This window comes from Leopardus geoffroyi, chromosome A1, assembly GCF_018350155.1.
Source record: "Leopardus geoffroyi isolate Oge1 chromosome A1, O.geoffroyi_Oge1_pat1.0, whole genome shotgun sequence".
NCBI lineage: Eukaryota > Metazoa > Chordata > Mammalia > Carnivora > Felidae > Leopardus > Leopardus geoffroyi.
The window spans coordinates 25605103-25621410 of record NC_059326.1 but is presented as its reverse complement, the minus strand read 5'-3'; the positions used below and the strand labels follow the sequence as shown (position 1 = coordinate 25621410).

Below are 16308 nucleotides of genomic sequence, written 5' to 3'. Positions count from 1 at the left end.
AGTAATATATACTTAATTTTAAAACTGCTTTGAATGCAATCTAACCATTGAAAAGTCCTAAAACACAAGAGGATTTATACAATGTCTAAGGATCGTTATTATGAACACATACGGTGGATGTCTGTAACACGTCGATCTTGTTAGTAGAATGCTAAATTGATGGGTTTACTGGGCTAGTCCTCGTGACATTTAAGCCTTATTTCTGATTGCCATCCTAGTTTCTCTCCTTGAACAAAAGCCTGGGAAGCACTTGGGCCATTCATTCATTCATTGAAAACCCACTAAATGCCGACTGTGTGCCAGGCACCAGGAGCAAAGGTGATGGCTGTAATAATGTGTCTTCCATGCCAGTCGTTCTCTGCCTGTGTTACTGAAGAAGCAGGAAGGTAAAAGGTTCTGTTTATTACACCCTTCCTGTGTGCCGGGCACTGTGGTATAAGCATTTGGTTCATCACTCATTTAATCCTCCCAACAACCCTAAAACATGGGTTCTCTTTTTAAGCCTTGTTTTACGGATGTGGAATGTCAGGCACCGAGAGGTTGAAGAACCTAACCAAGGTCATACAGTAGACTGGGGCAGAGCCACATTCAAATTTCAGGTAGCACTGGGCAGCGTAGGCTCTTAGTTACTATTCTGTGTATTAACTGTGCTTTTATGGGTGCTATGCTGTTGATTGCCCACAGCTGTAATTCACTGGCCCAGCATCTCCCATTTGGTTTTTTGTTGTTTGTATTATTATTAATACTATTGGGGTGTAATTGACGTATAACTCTTTTGTGTTTGACCTTGCACTAATGGGCCGCAAAATCTCAAGAGTTATCTTTTCTTTTTTTTTATTTAAAAAAAATTTTTTTTTTTTAAACGTTTATTTACTACTGAGAGAGACACAGAGCGTGAGCAGGAGAGGGGCAGAGAGAGGAGGAGACACAGAAGCCGAAGCAGGCTCCAGGCTCCGAGCCGTCAGCACAGAGCCCGACGTGGAGCTCGAACTCACAAACCGCGAGATCATGACCTGAGCTGAAGTCGGTCACCCAACCGACTGAGCCACCCAGGCGCCCCAAGAGTTATCTTTTCTGAATCAAAAAGAGTTAATTCTGGATTCTGTCTGAGTTGTTTTGCCTTTAAAGATTTAGTTTCCAATTTTTGTTGAGGTTCTGGAGTTTCTTGTGGAGTGACGTTCCTTTTTTTTGGCTCTAGATTCAGATGAGGTATTTCCCAGGGATGATTGCAGATGGCCAATGTACTTCATTTGCTTACATCCTAGGCCACCCAGTGAATGTTCAGTTCCAGGCTTATTTAGAAAGTTGGTGACTTGGCTGGTCACAGTTGAGGGTCTCTGTCATGGCCTGGTAAGCACAAAGGAGGTCCATCAGCTCGGACTGCCATGTAATGGGGATACAGAGCTGAACAAAGATGAACAGGTCCTTGCTTTCAGAAGCTCACAGTATTGAAGAGGACTTGGAAACAAACTGCAAAATAGCGCGTTAAGTGCAGCAGTATAAATACGTGGCAGAATGTTTTCAGAGCTATGTGGGTTCAAAGCAGGTCACTTAGAGCAAGTTGTTTGCTTTCTGTGCCTCTGTTTCCTCATCTGTGAAATAGATATAGTAAGAGTACCTACCAGAGAATTGTGGTGAAACTTAAATGAGTCAATATATCAGCACTTTATTTCCCACATTCTTGGTTACACTGTAGAGTGCAGAAAACTTGCTGGTTCTTTCCGTGGCACGGCTGATTTTGTGCCATTCTGCTGTTGCTGTATGGAGTTAAGAAACATAACTATTTTTAAAAAGTCAATATGTGTAAAGCACTTGAAACACTATATGCTATCCTATCCAAAAGATGTAAAGATGTAAAATACAAAATGTGTATCCTATACAAAAGATGTAAAATATGGAAGTGGCACAGAGAGAATTACATCCTTGGGGAGTGAGGAAAGCCTTCCTGGAGCAGTTCCTGAAGTGGATTTTGAAGGGGTTTAGGAGTTAAGTAACACTCGCAGCCTTACTTCACAAGGTGATTGGAGTGAGAACCCACACACACCTTCAGTGTACTAACAGATACAGCTTGGTAGTGAGGGAGTGTGGCTCGACACACTGAGTCCAGTCTTGGTCTGATAGAAGAAGGTGGAGGTCACATCATCTCTCCCTGGGATCGGGTGCGATGGATGAGCAGCTAGGCAGGACTAGCCTGCTTCAGGTGTACCCCCAAGTTCAAAATGGTGCAAACAACCTAATTGCTCCCATATGTGCAGCATGCTTTTCCACTTTGACTCATCCCTGAACACATTTCTTTAATTTGGTCCTACTGAAATGGCAGTTGAAACCAACCATAATGAATTATATCATAGAGGTTTGAGATCTCAATCCTTTATCTTTCCACCACTGCAATAAAGATAAATAGGGAGCGGGAGCTAAATAGGGTCAAATGATTCACTTAAGTAACGGGGGCCCAGTAACTCCTAGCTGGACTAGAGGACCTAGACAAGAGCTGAGGCTAAAGAGAGAGTCCCTTATCCTTGTCCTCTGTTGGTGATGACTGGATGGCCACTGGTGGGTGGGTGGCCTGACTTAGCATTTGCAGATGAAATCTGGAGCAGCTGGAAGAAGATGTCCAAATGACCAGCAGGTACATGAGAAGATACTAAGCATCACTAATCGCCAGGGAAATGCAAATCAAAACCACAATGAGATCCCACCTCACACCTGTTAGAATGGCTAAGCTCAAGAAGAGAAGAGATAACAAGTGTTGGCAAGGATGTGGAGATAAGGGAACCCCTGGACACTATTTACGGAAATGTGATTGTTTTAGTCGATATGGCAAACAGTATAGAGTTCTCTCAAAAATTAAAAATAGGGGCAGCTGGCTTGCTCGATGGAGCGTGTGACACTTGATCTCAGGGTCATGGGTTCAAGCCCCTGTTGGTCATGGAGACTACTTTAAAAAAAGAAAGCACACCATGCAAAACAAAGCAAAACAGATCTACCTTATGATCTAGCACTTCCACCTTTGGGTACAGACCCAAAGGAAATGAAAACAGGATATCGAAGAGGTATATGCATGCCCATGTTATTGCAGCATTATTTACGATAGCTAAGATAGGGAAACATCCCGAGTACCCATCAACAGATGAATGGATAAAGAGATGGGATCTATATATGAAATAAATTTTCAGGAATTATTGAGCCATGAGAAAGAAAAAAAATCCTGCCACTCACAACAACATGTATGGACCTTGAAGTCCGTATGCTAAGTGAGATAAGTCAGGGAGAAAAATACAAATAGTCTTAAATGTGGAATTCACTTTCACGTGGAATCAAAAAGATCAGATTCATAAAAAGCAGAGAGCAAAATGGTGATCACCAGGGACTGGGGGAAGGGAGGGGTAGAAAAGATGCTGTTTAAGGGTACAAACTTAAAAGTGGTAGTAAGTAAGTCCTAGAGATTTAATGCATAGTGTAACATTATAGACAACAGTATAATAGTCATCAAATTTGCTAAGACACTGAATCTTAATTATGCCAGCCACAAAAATGATGCAGTAGAGGTGCTAACTGATGCTACATTGACAGTCATCTCACAATATAGTAATAAATCAGTATGTTGGAAACCTTAAATTAACATTTAGGTGTCAAACATGTCGCAGTTAAAAGAATAGTAAAATTATTTACCAAAGGTGGATCTCCAAAGAGACACCAGTACAGCACGGAACTACTTCAGAAATGATGATCTCTTATCAGTGATGTTGAAAGGGAACCTTTAAACATCCTACAGAAGAAAAGATATTTATAAAACACATATAATGGACTTGTATCTAGACTGTATAAAGATCTCTCCTATTTCAGTAACAGCACAACAAGCCAATTTAAAAATGAGCAGCAAACGTACACATACACCTCACCAAGAAGATACGGATGGTCAGATAAACACGCAGAAAGCTACTCCACATCACTGGTTGAAGGAAATGAAATTAAAACCACAATGGGATAATGTTATATACCTACTAGAGTGGCTAAAATTTCAGCAGGCTGACAGGTCCATGTGCTGACAAGCATGCAGCCCAGCCTGAACTCACGTTGCTCGTGAGAGTGCAAGGTTGAAAACAGCTGGGTAGCTTTTAGTAAACTCGAATATACCACCGTACAACATAGCAATCCCACTGATAGGTATTTACCCAAGAGAAATGAAAATAACATGCGGACACAAAAACCTATACACAAATATTTATACCAGCTTTAATCCTAATTGCCAAAAACTAGAAACCACCCACATGTCCACCAGCTTGTGACTCCGTAAAACTGTGGTGTGGTCTTGTGCTAGAATACTACTCAGTAATGAAAATGGAAGGACCATTTGGATGAATCGCCTATGCATTGTGCCAGGTGAAAGAAGCCAGACTCCTGCAGCTACATACTGTATGCTTCATCTGTAGGACATTACAGAAATGGCAACACTCTAGGGGTAAATACACAGGTCAGTATTTGCCTGGGGTTGAGGGGGGCGTAGAGGGGCTGACTACAGAGACCGGGGAACGTCGTACAGCCCAGGAGTCTTCAGAGAGCTCCAGTCTGGGAAGGTCGGAAGCTGGTTGGGACCTGTTGGCAGTGTTAGAGGTCTGCTGTGTTACCCTGACAAATTCTCCAGGCATTTGGTAAATTCCATCTCCAAAAGGGAAGAAAATGCCTAGTGTGTACGATGCTAGAGGCCTTGAATTAAATCCACTGGGAGAGGGTCCTCAAAAAGCCACCAATGGACTGAGTCATTTATATACCCACAATAAATCTGAGAAAGGAGTGTCACTGGGGGATGAGAAACCCATCACTTCTTTGATTTGCTGAATGTTTGAGAAAGCAAGTTTGAGCAATGATTTCTTACTGTAGTAGGGGAGGTAAGAAATGTGTTGTTTTTAAAGCAGAGAAAACCAAGATGAGTTCATAACCGTGTGACAGCACAACTGTGGAAACGCTGAGGCTAGAACTCAAGTCAGCTGAAGCTGAAGCTTTTGCTGATGTCGCTAGCCCCACAATGTCCCTGGTCTCGACCTCATGCCCTTGGATGAGGAGTCTTACTCCTCATGGAGCCAAGGATCAGAGAAGAGGGCGAGCGTGTCTTTCCCTTGCCGTGTGCTCTGCCGGGCATGGGCCAGCCTCGCGCTGAACTCAGGCAAATGGACCTTTTCAGTTGCAGCTTCTGGAGGTAGTGTGTCCTTACCACTCATCGAGCTTTACATCCTCTTAGAAAATAAAACTCTTAATCACCTTCAGCCAGCATTGTCAAGTGAAACCTTAAGGGCGTCAGTCATCTCAGATCACATTCTGTTAACCACCTACACAGACTCATCTGTAAGCCCACAAACCTTAGCCTGCAAGCTTAGTCCGTTGAAATGAAAACATCTCTGCATGAGGTCTCCAGTTGCATGCCGATGTCGATGGATACCAAGTAATCAACTGAGAAAGGGCAGAAAAGAAAGATCTATTTATTTATTTTTTTAACGTTTATTTATTTTCGAAACAGAGAGAGACAGAGCATGAATGGGGGAGGGGCAGAGAGAGGGAGACACAGAATCTGAAACAGGCTCCAGGCTTTGAGCTGTCAGCACAGAGCCCTACGTGGGGCTCGAACTCATGGACCGCGAGATCATGACCTGAGCCAAAGTCAGACGCTTAACCGACTGAGCCACCCAGACGCCCCAAGAAAGATCTATTTAAACAACTTTCTGGAAAAAAACCTTCAGTTGGGCCCAGCTGGTTGATTTCCTCATGAAAAAATCGAGTATGTCGATCCGGCAAGGGCATCACATGTGTTAGAACTGAGTTTGGTATTCTCCGGCGTACCCGATACCTAATTTTGCCGGGTCTTTTTAGGTAGTTGGCTGTCACCAGTGATCCGGGGTGGAGAAACTTGTGGTCTAGAGGAAGTGGCTGCCGAGAGGCTGGGCAGCAGAAAAGAGCATCTGTACTTAGAGGTTGGCAAAGATGAACACTAACATCCTTTCTGGTTTTAAGATTATGTAATATAGGGGCGCCTGGGTGGCTCAGTCGGTTAAGCGGCCGACTTTGACTCAGGTGATGATCTCACAGTCCGTGGGTTTGAGCCCTGCCTCGAGCTCTGGGCTGACGGCTCAGAGCCTGGAGCCTGCTTCGGATTCTGTGTCTCCCTCTCTCTCTGCCCCTCCCCCGTTCATGCTCTGTCTCTCTCTGTCTCAAAAATAAATAAACGTTAAAAAAAGTTTTTTTAAAAGATTATGTAATATATAACATTATATATAAGTTGATAGATAATTTTTTTTTTTTAAGATTCTGTAATATGTAATGTAAGCCGTGAGCCTGACAAGGCTTGCTCCCAAGACCGGAGAGGGGTTTGCTTCACTGTTCTCACTCAGAGCTTCTGCACCTGGCACAGACCCAGCTACGACACACACGCCGAGTTGTACACAGAAGCTTCCCGCTCTGGACGGGCTGGCGGCCCCAGACAGGCGTGTGTGCTCTGCGGAAAGACCATTCGGTACTCGGCTTCCCAGCATCACCTGCTCCCTGCTGCAGGCCCACTTGATTGTGTACACACTCTTGCCTGCACCCAGAAATACTTGTCTATCACCCAGTTCTCGTTCAGCTCCATCCTACTAAGGGCTCTTCCAGTTGTAAGAAGGAGGAAGCCACTTAAGTCTGCTTAAAGGCAGAAAAGACAGCCCTCCAAGGGACTGGCCCTTCTTCCCTTCCTCTCTCAGAGATCCGTACTGTTGGCCTGCCTCTGTGCCTCTGCTCCACCCTGTTCTCTGCAGATTGGCTTCCCTAGTTCCACGAGGTCATGTTCCCCTGGAACTTCGGCATGCACTTTGCTCTGCCTTGACACAGTGCCGGCTCTGGCTTCAATTCGACATGACTTTTCACGTCAGCTTCTTAACAGCTGACTGACTCTAATCCTGGGTCCCATTTCTGGATTTCCCAGAAGAATGTGAGGGCTGCCTGTTTTGGTCAGGCGTCCACCCCTAATCTGATCGGTGGGGAGAAGCATGAAGGGCCACAGAGGCCCCCTCCAATGGCAGCCATAGTTGCAGGGACAGGAGGGTTCCGGCGGAAGGGCTTATGTGTAGCTGAGCGCTCCAGAAAGCAACCACAGTACCCCCAACCGAGTCAGTTATTCGGGAATGCACATCTGGGAATAGAAGATCCTGAGGTCTTGGAGTGCCTGGATGGCTCAGTTGGTTGAGTGACGACTCTTGATTTTGGCTCAGGTCATGATCTCACAGTTTGGCGGTTCGTGAGATCAAGCCCCATGTCAGGTTCCGGGCTGATGGCACAGAGCCTACTTGGGATTCTCTTCCTCTCTCTCTCTCTCTGCCCCTCCCCCACTCGTGCACATGTGCTCGCTCGCTCTCTCTCTCAAAATAAATAAACTTTAAAAAAGAATCCTGAGGTCATTGTTTCATTGTTATTTCTGTAAGATTCTGTGCCCTGAGTTCCACGACTAAAGAAAGAAGAGCCCTGGGGGGGAGTGCTCCACCAGTGAATTTAAAGGTAATGGTGAAAATTAGGAGGAAAAGGCCCTTCAAGTTCTAAAATTCCTAGGATTCACATGTAAAGACAGAAAACTCAACCTATGGAAGAAACAACATGTATAGTGTGCTTACACACAAACCCGGCCGTATAAAGGACTCCTCTATCGAGTGCATGAGAAGAGGGAAAAACCAACATGGCGGTGGGAGCAACGTGACCTACACTTTACACGTGACATCAGCAACAAATCAGAAAGCTTTGATCTCCAGTTCTGAGAACGTTAACGTCACGCTTGTACTTCTTGTGCTTCCACGTTGCTAGTGAGCACTAAAGAAACACCCTCAGCATCTCGAAGAATTCAACAGCTATTTCTGCCCCCACTCTACAGACACAGAAACAAAGGCACAGAAAGGTAAATGCCACACCGCAGGGCCCGACGGTGACGGAGCTTGGGGCCAGCGTGCCCTCGCTGCCAGTGCTACAACCTCTCTCCAGCCCCAGGATTCTCGAACCTACGTAGTCATCAGAAACAAGGGGGAGCAGGGGAGTAAAAATATGGATGGCAGGCATTACCTGCGAGAACTCAAACCTATCCCTCGGGGAGGGGGCCCTAGCTCTGTATTTTTATAAAGCTCCACGGTTACTGCTGATGACCAACCAGGTCTGGAAATAGCCGCACTCATCAAAATTTTCAACTACAAAATTAATTAAAAGGGTGGTGGTGTTTTCCTGGACGTAAACAGCTTGTAGGAAGGGTTCAGGCTTTCCTGTGTTTCAGGAAGCTCGGTGGTATCTACCTGTCACGCATCACACCCCACAGCCTACCCTGAGAACCCGAGAGTGACTCCACACTGAGTGTGACCAGACGCCTTGTGAGACCACCCTGCTGTCACCTGAAGCCTGGGGGTGAGGATGCCTGTTCCCAGCAGGGGCTGAGAGGGTTGAGTGAGAAGCTTTTGTAAACCAGCATGGTGCCTGCCACATAGTATATGTTCAATAAACGTTTTTGTTGAAAATGTTTCCAGAGCTGCTGTCACTCAATGGTAAAAGTAACCTGCGTTTCACATCTTTCATTTCTAGGCATCTCACGGGAAATGGCCAAAAGCTGCTAACAGGGATGAAAGGCTGAGGACATAGGAAAACCAACGGCAGTTGTTTTTATCCAGCAGACCAAACGGTAACTCCAGTTTGGGAAAAAAAAACAGAGAAATATTGACCGGCCCCTCCAGCCCTTGAACCACTTCAGACCTTGGTTCAGGTGCCCCAAGACCAGGTTTCCACCTGCCCCCCAGGGCCACCAGAGCTGGCAAGCAGTTCCATCCTGCCAACGCCTAGCCAGCCCTGGATTCCCTCCCCTCCTGTCAGTTTTCCTGGTTAGGTTCCTCCTTAGGCTGAGGGTCCGGATGTAGACAATGAGAGGAGGACGCAAGCACTTGTCGCCCCAGTGTGCGTAAACTCACCCTTCGAAATAGCAGCTCAGTCACTTGGGATTTCAGGCCCCTTGGTTTCTTCTCTTCAGTGTCTACTCTGATTTCCTTGCCCTGCTTGGTCTGGCTCCTACATCTGAGGAGATAAGAGCGCTAAGAATAGGTTCAGAAAATGCCTCTTTATGGTCACTCCTTGGAAGGCAGACACTTCCAATCACGCCCTTGAGGCCTACGCGCTCTGGGGTACCGAGTGGTGAAAAATAGAACAGGATGTGACGCTCAGAATTCCTACTGGGTTTGTGCCTTAATTAGCTTCCATGACACCCAAGGAGATGTAGACATCTTTGAACCGGTGAGCCCCTCGCGTTGTTGGGTAACAAGGAGTCTGGGCACATTTTTGTTTTGGGGCAACAGTTGGTTTTCTCATACCTAGAGCCAGCTTGATGGGAGACCTCATTCCAGGTCTCTTCAAATGATGAATCAACCTTATTTTGAAAACAGCTATTCGCTGCCTTACAGCCTCAGATAAAATGAGTGCGCAACTCTGTCATTTATCAAAGTGGAGGCTACACCTACACACAGGATCTACTTTTGGGCTCGGAGAGGGTGGAAATGCCACAGCTCACCAAGTCTCATTGCCAAGTTAACTTAAATTGGGTTGAATAGCAGTTGTTGCACGCTGGCTGAAAACACTGGGACTGACCTCAGCGTTCAGGTTGGTGAAAAAGAGTGTTATGTGGTCGAAAGCAAGCAGTGGGACCAGCCCGGGGGGCTGTCTTCTTCAGCATATTTTTCAAGGACCTGACAGAGGAAATTTAGCTCTGTCGGTCAGACCTGCAGGAATGTCATGTAGCTGTCCGGGCACCTGGCGCTGTCCCCTCACTTGGCTGCAGAGAGACTTGATAATTGATGAAGAAATAACTCCTTCCTTAGAGTGGGGAAGGAGAAAGAGGAGGGAGGGAGGGATGTGCTGAGCTGAGAAGCGTATTATTACCTTAAGGCTTTTCACCACTTGCATTAAGGAAAGTCTGAGGTCTTGCAAAATTACTTCAGGCCCCATTGTCTAGAATTCAAAAGAAATTAGAAGCACCTAAAGAAGAAATCAGACTATGGGTGTAATTGAAATTAACAAGTACTGCAAACAACTCCTAATCGAGTTCCTTCCATTTATCATGTATAAACAATGTGAACCACGCCCATTCTCAGACAGTCTGAGATCACTTAAAACGTCCCGTGCAGAGGCAGGGAGTTTGATTGGAAGGAGCATAGGTTTTTTGGCAGGAACGTAGGTTCAAACAGCTGTTTGGGAATAGCCTCTGTTTCTCTGCATTTTCTGGAGGGTATGACCAAAGTGCCTGCCTTGCTTTGTTTATCGTGAAGGTAAACTTTATCCCCTGTAAAATAATATGCAAATGTTATTTTATTACCCTGGGCCCTTTGAGTTATAAATGACAGAACTGGCTGAAGCAAAAAATTGAATGAATCAGTCCCATGGACCCTAAGACAAGGGAGAAAAGTGCAGTGGTGTAATGATGTGGTTTATAGGTCCATCTCTTTGAGTACTCACTCCAGCGTTCTGCTTTATGAGAGCTCATCCATCAGGAGCTAAGCTCATGCTCTGCAGAAGATCACATTCTGAGACTCACTCAGTACAAGTACTGAGCTTACAAAACCCGCAGAACTAGTGACTATCGTGTCCTTTTCGTTGTCTCTCAAATGTCGAGGCTTTAGGAGCTCTGTCCTCATTGGTGTCACTCCACTAATATGATTGAAGGGACCTGTGAGCGTTTTTCTTGCTGATATTTTAAGTTTCCTTTTTTAAGAAGTGTGCTACTAGCGTGGGGCGCCTGGGTGGCTCCGTCAGTTGTCTGGTTCTAGATTTCAGCTCAGGACATGACCTCATGGTTCACGGGCTCAAGCCCCGCCTCGGGCTCTACACTGACAGTACGGAGCCTGCTTGGAATTCTCTCTCTCCCCCTCTCTCTCTGCCCTCCCCCTGCCCGTGCGTGCTCTCTCTCTCAACATAAACTTTAAAAAAAAAAAAAATTAAAAAAGAAATGTGCTAGAGTAACAATTTATAGGAGATGTGAAAATTATGCAGGAGTGGCACTACTAAGACTCCTAGACCCTTGGGAAGAATTTGTGTGGTCGGAACCACTCCTGAAGCTCAGACTGCCTGGCCTGGCTGGTCAGCAGCGGGTGCCAGAGGCGGGGGTGTGGAGGGGGGCTGGCGAGGGACACCCCATGCTGCCGTGCGTGAAGGCCACAGTCTCGCACTCCTCCCGCCAAATTGAAATTTGTGATTGGTGTTTGACTCTTTGTCCGGCATAGTGCTTGGCACACGAGAGACATTTAATAACTATTTGTTAAGTGAATACACTGATAAACAACAAAGTTGAGAACTAGGATGGAAACGGACAAGAAGTTCTGGACATGTTCTGAAGAAAGAAAGAACCAGAGTTAGCAACGGATTTGGGGAGTGAAGGAGAAGATCCAAGATGGACTGATGACAATGGCTTTGTATTTATTTCCTATAGACTGACGCAGCAAAAAGCATTGACAATTCCCATTTGGACTTGAGGAGTGTGAACTGCAGTCGGGACACTGAAACTGAAGATGTGGAACTAGAGACTGGAGGTGTGGAGATAGGAGTTGGGGGCATGGAGGTGATGGTTCTTGGAACTGAGGGAGATGAGCCAGAGGAGTTAAGATTGGAAGAGTTTGGCAGTAAATCAAACCATCAGATATCCTCAGTTAGGTGGATGATGATGATGATGATGATGATAGTGTGTAGAGCTGAAGGAAGCCTGAGCAGGGCGGAAATGGAGTGGAAACATCCCCCTACCTCCCTTCTGAAGCTGCGCCCTGGGATCACTGCTCACTGCGTGCCGACCTGCCAGAACTCTGCACAGGAGTGATGGGCACCGCTACCACCTTCAGCCCCGGCACACTCCAGATGGTTTCTGGGAGGAGCAGACTTTTGTCTTCCCGAATTCAGCTTGAGGAACGGGAGCCTGCTCTGTTTCCTGGGTGAGGAGTCTTGAGAGTCTTGGGAAGGTTACAATTTTTAAACCCCGTTGAGCTGTTGTCCGCGTGCCCAGCAGCTCTTGTCGAAGGTTAATTCTTCCCTGTGTTGAGGAAACTGAGGCCGTCCAGAGGGAGATGAGTTTTCCCCAGCTCTGCCCATCCGTCCTCGAACTGAAGGAATCCAGCCAGCGCTAGTGGACAGAGAGCCCAGGGCAGAGGCGCCCAGCGAGGCATCAGCAGCCACCGGCTATGATCCAGCATCGTGCTGGACCCAGGGCTGGGACAAAGGCCCTTCCTCTCTCCCTCTCCTCCCTCCTTGGCCCCTGTGTCTCTTTCCAGTCTCCAACTTCTACTTTTCCCCTGCCTTAGTGTCCCTCCCCGCACCCCCACCCTCCTGCAGATCCTGGCTCCTCCCCTAGCATCACCTTAGTTCCTGTGCTCACCTGCACGGAGAAACTTCCCACCCGGAACCTCCCTTGACTGGGATATGATTTGTTAAATTCGATTCCCACCCCTGACAGTGAAGAATGTGTGTCCCTTATAGAAAATTGGGAAAGTATAGAATAGTGGGGGGGGGGGGAGGTCATTCGTGGGGTAAGTAAGTAGTTAAGCCTCTTCGTAGAAATTAGCATTTGATCTCTGATTCTGAGCTTTGCTTCTTACTATGGCTGTGTGACCTGAGGCTAGTTACCTGCCCTCTCTAAGCCTGCCTGCCTAATAATTACGTCTGCATCTATCTTTTAGCTTTGTCCCAGGATAAAATGAGCTAATACTTGTAGCACACAGTAGGGCTTAACGGATGACAGACATTAGTATCAACTAAGAGGTCGCTGTTAACTGTGATTAGACGCTCAATGCGTGAGAGCTCTGACTGTCATCCACGGCCAGCCCAGCACCCCGCCCACGCCCCTCCACCCACCGCCTTGGAAGGTCTCTCTGGTAGTGCCACTGAGCTGCCGGTGCTGGTCACAGCGCCTCTGGATTTGAACAAGCTCCCAGTGGAAGGTGGACAAGTAGGGTTGGGTCCCACCAGACACATTGGTCCTGGGGATCCTTTCTCAGCTGCGCATCCTCACTAACCACTGTGCTTCACGGCCAGTCCGCTGATTCTTTCTGGTCCACCCCCCACAGCCCTCCCTGGCTTTTTAACCTTGCCTTGTTGCTTTCTCGACTTCCGTCTTCACTCCCCAGAGAAGCCGATGACAAAAGTAAGAGGCCTCATGCATTTTACTTTACTAACTAGGGTTTTTTAAAATTATATAGGTACATTTTGCAGCACGTATAGATCCGTATGTTTAATAGGCCCATAGTATGTATACTCTTCTGCAAATTGCCTCTGTTGCTTAATACATGATGGACATCTTTCTGTATTAGTTAATACAGCCCAGCCTTCTCCTTTTAACAGCTTTTTAGGACTTATGATATGGATGTACCATAATTTTTATTTAAATGGCCCACTAATAACATACATTTAGGGTGTTGCCAGGCCTGGGTTTTGTTTTCTTCGGCTTTGGAAACAGTGCTGCCCGGAGCATCCTAGCCCATAGATCTCTGTGCTCTGAGCAACCACACCGGGTCAGGGGCCACTGGCCTTGAGGGAGGGGCTGGCGTCTTGTTTATGAGCATCAAGCAGCAGCAGTCGTGCTGTGTCCAGGCCTGACTTCCACCCTGATTTCCCTCGTGCTTCAGGATCTGATGTGCAAACAGTGTGCAAATCTGCCGGGAAAGCCACGTTTGCATAACTACTAGGGAACACCAGCCCCTCCAACCCCTGTGTACCCACCTTTGTTTCAAATAGACACACGGTGAACTTTCTCTATCTTGACTGAATAGTTTTCTTTCTACCGAATCAAGGTCGGATTCCTACTTTGTAAATTTTCTTCGCAGAGTTTAAATGTACTCAAAGCGGGGCGCCTGGGTGGTGCAGTCGGTTAAGCGTTCGACTTCAGGCAGGTCACGATCTCACGGTCCGTGAGTTCGAGCCCCGCGTCAGGCTCTGGGCTGATGGCTCAGAGCCTGGAGCCTGTTTCCGATTCTGTGTCTCCCTCTCTCTCTGCCCCTCCCCTGTTCATGCTCTGTCTCTCTCTGTCCCAAAAATAAATAAACGTTGAAAAAAATAAATAAATAAATGTACTCAAAGCATTCGTGTTCCTAGCTGCCTATTCATGTTTTTGTTTTGATTCAGAATCTTGCTGTAGAATCAACTCCTGCATGAAGGAATCAGCTTCTCCTTATTTCAACCCACTCAGCTATGGACGCTTAACTCCTTAAAAAGATTATACCTAGATATAGATATAAATATTGTCATCAAAGCACCGTGTCTGTGACTAACAAATCAACCAGCACAGAGGACTTAGGAGGAAAAGCAACAGTACCTAAGCCATGTCTGCCTCCTGCTTCCAGTCTCTTTTCATCTAGGCCATGACCTTCTTCTAGAGCTTTTTGTTTTCCCGGAGTTTTTTTTTTTTTTTTAATGATTTATTTTATTTATTATTTTTAAGTAATCTCTACACCCAACATGGGGCTTGAACTTACAACCCCAAGATCAAGAGTCACACACTCTACTGACTACGCCAGCCAGGCACCCCTCCTGGAGTTTAAACGTACCTTTTTTCTTCCCCTCTGTATCTTTATCTAGCCATACATTTATTTATACATTTATCTAGCTGGCTGTGTGTACATTTATTTGCTGGCTGTGTGTACACTCAAGTTTAATACTAGCAACTCCATAGAGTTCCTCTTTCCACTCCGGAACCTTCAGTCGTCTTTCTTTAAACTGGATCACACGTCTCTGTCATTCTGGGGAGTCCTCTTACTACTCTTTTGTTGTTGTTGTTGTTTTCTCCCTCATTTTTGAGGATTACATCCTCAAAATAGCTTGCTAAAAAAAGGTATATAGGAAGCAAGTGTTCTCCATCTGAACTGCCTGAAAATGTCTTTATTCTCCCTCCTCCCTCATTGATAATTTGGCTGGGTATAGAATTCCAGGCTGAAATCATTTTCTTCAGAAATACTGAGGCATTGAGCCATTCTGTTTAGCATCCAGTATTGCCGGAGAAGGCTGCACCGCCCTCGTGAGGGTGAAGTGTTGCGAGGGTGTGTGTGTAGTGGTTAAGGGAGTGGGCCCTGCCAGTAGACTGGCGAGTTTCCACCTTGGCTCTTTTACTGTTTGCTGACTCTGTGACTTCAGTTTCCTTGTCTGTGAAGCAGGAATGATGATAGCATCTACTCATAGGGCTGTTGTTAACGATTCAATGATTTAATAGAGTAGTGCTTTGAAGAATTCCTGGTACTTAGCGTATAGTTCCTGGGACTGATACTAATATTTTTCTTTATTGGGGTGTTTTAGTTTTCTTTATCTTCAGCGTTCTGACGTTTTACTAAATGTGACCCATGCTAAGACACATTGTCTTTTCTGGTATGTAATAGTGAAATACCTGAGGTGTCCTAGTATGGGACTTTTTGCATTTACTGGGCTCAACACTCAATATAGCATTTAGCTTGAAGACATCCCTTCATCTCAGGGAAATTATTTGTTATATTTCTTTCATAATTTCCTCTCCTCCATTTTCTCTGTTCTCTCTCTTTTGAGCTACTGTCAATCAGAGCTTGGTTCCTAGACTGATTCTTTAAGTGTCTAATCTTTTCAATTTTTTATTTTGTTGTATAAGAAAATTTGTTCTGCAAAATGTCCCCATTTTATTTTCCAATCCTTCAATTTATAAGGTTTTTAATTAAAATTGTTCCATCTCCAAGAGCTCTGTTTATTTTTTGTTAATTTCATGTCATCCTTTATAGCTGTTCTGCCTTTGTGAATTTCTCTGAGGATGTTAATTAGAGGGTATTGTTTGTTGTTGTTCTTTTCTGTCTCCTGAATTATTTCTGTTTTCTGTTTGTTGTGAATTATCTCTTTCTCTTTTGTGCTGCAGGCTTTCTTTATGATTCTTGCTTATTTGTTCACATTTTTTAAATAAGGGACTTGGCTGTTTGATTAGGAGCTTTATGTGTGGGCAGGACGTGTGAACTAACAGACTTTGCTTTGTGGTGAGCAGGTGGGAACCTGGCCATGATTCTGGGGATCCTGAAATGCCAGCATGTGGAGGACCTAAATTTGGGACATCACATATTCTCACTGCCCTAATTTTTCCCAGAGTTTATTCAGTTTTTTGAGAAAAATCCTATGTAATGTCATGTTGGATTTTGGAGAGATAGATAGATAGATAGATAGATCTATCACATCACAACTGCCCAGGAAGATAAATATAATTTTCTTCATATTCCACAGACAATATAATTATCTTTATGTTCCATATAATTATATTCATATTCATATCCTCAATTCCAAATTGAGCCTTAG

The 16308-nt window shown here is 45.5% G+C and overlaps 1 long non-coding RNA gene across 1 annotated transcript; it reads right to left on the bottom strand.

Moving 5' to 3' along the window:
• Positions 1-1592: 1592 nt before the first annotated feature.
• Positions 1593-9183, bottom strand: LOC123597700. Its single transcript, XR_006712222.1, has 4 exons — positions 8958-9183; positions 5358-5448; positions 3673-3769; positions 1593-1757 (listed from the first exon to the last, which is right to left on the bottom strand). It is a non-coding gene; the product is annotated as an uncharacterized LOC123597700 (long non-coding RNA).
• Between the last annotated feature and the right edge of the window lie 7125 nt (positions 9184-16308).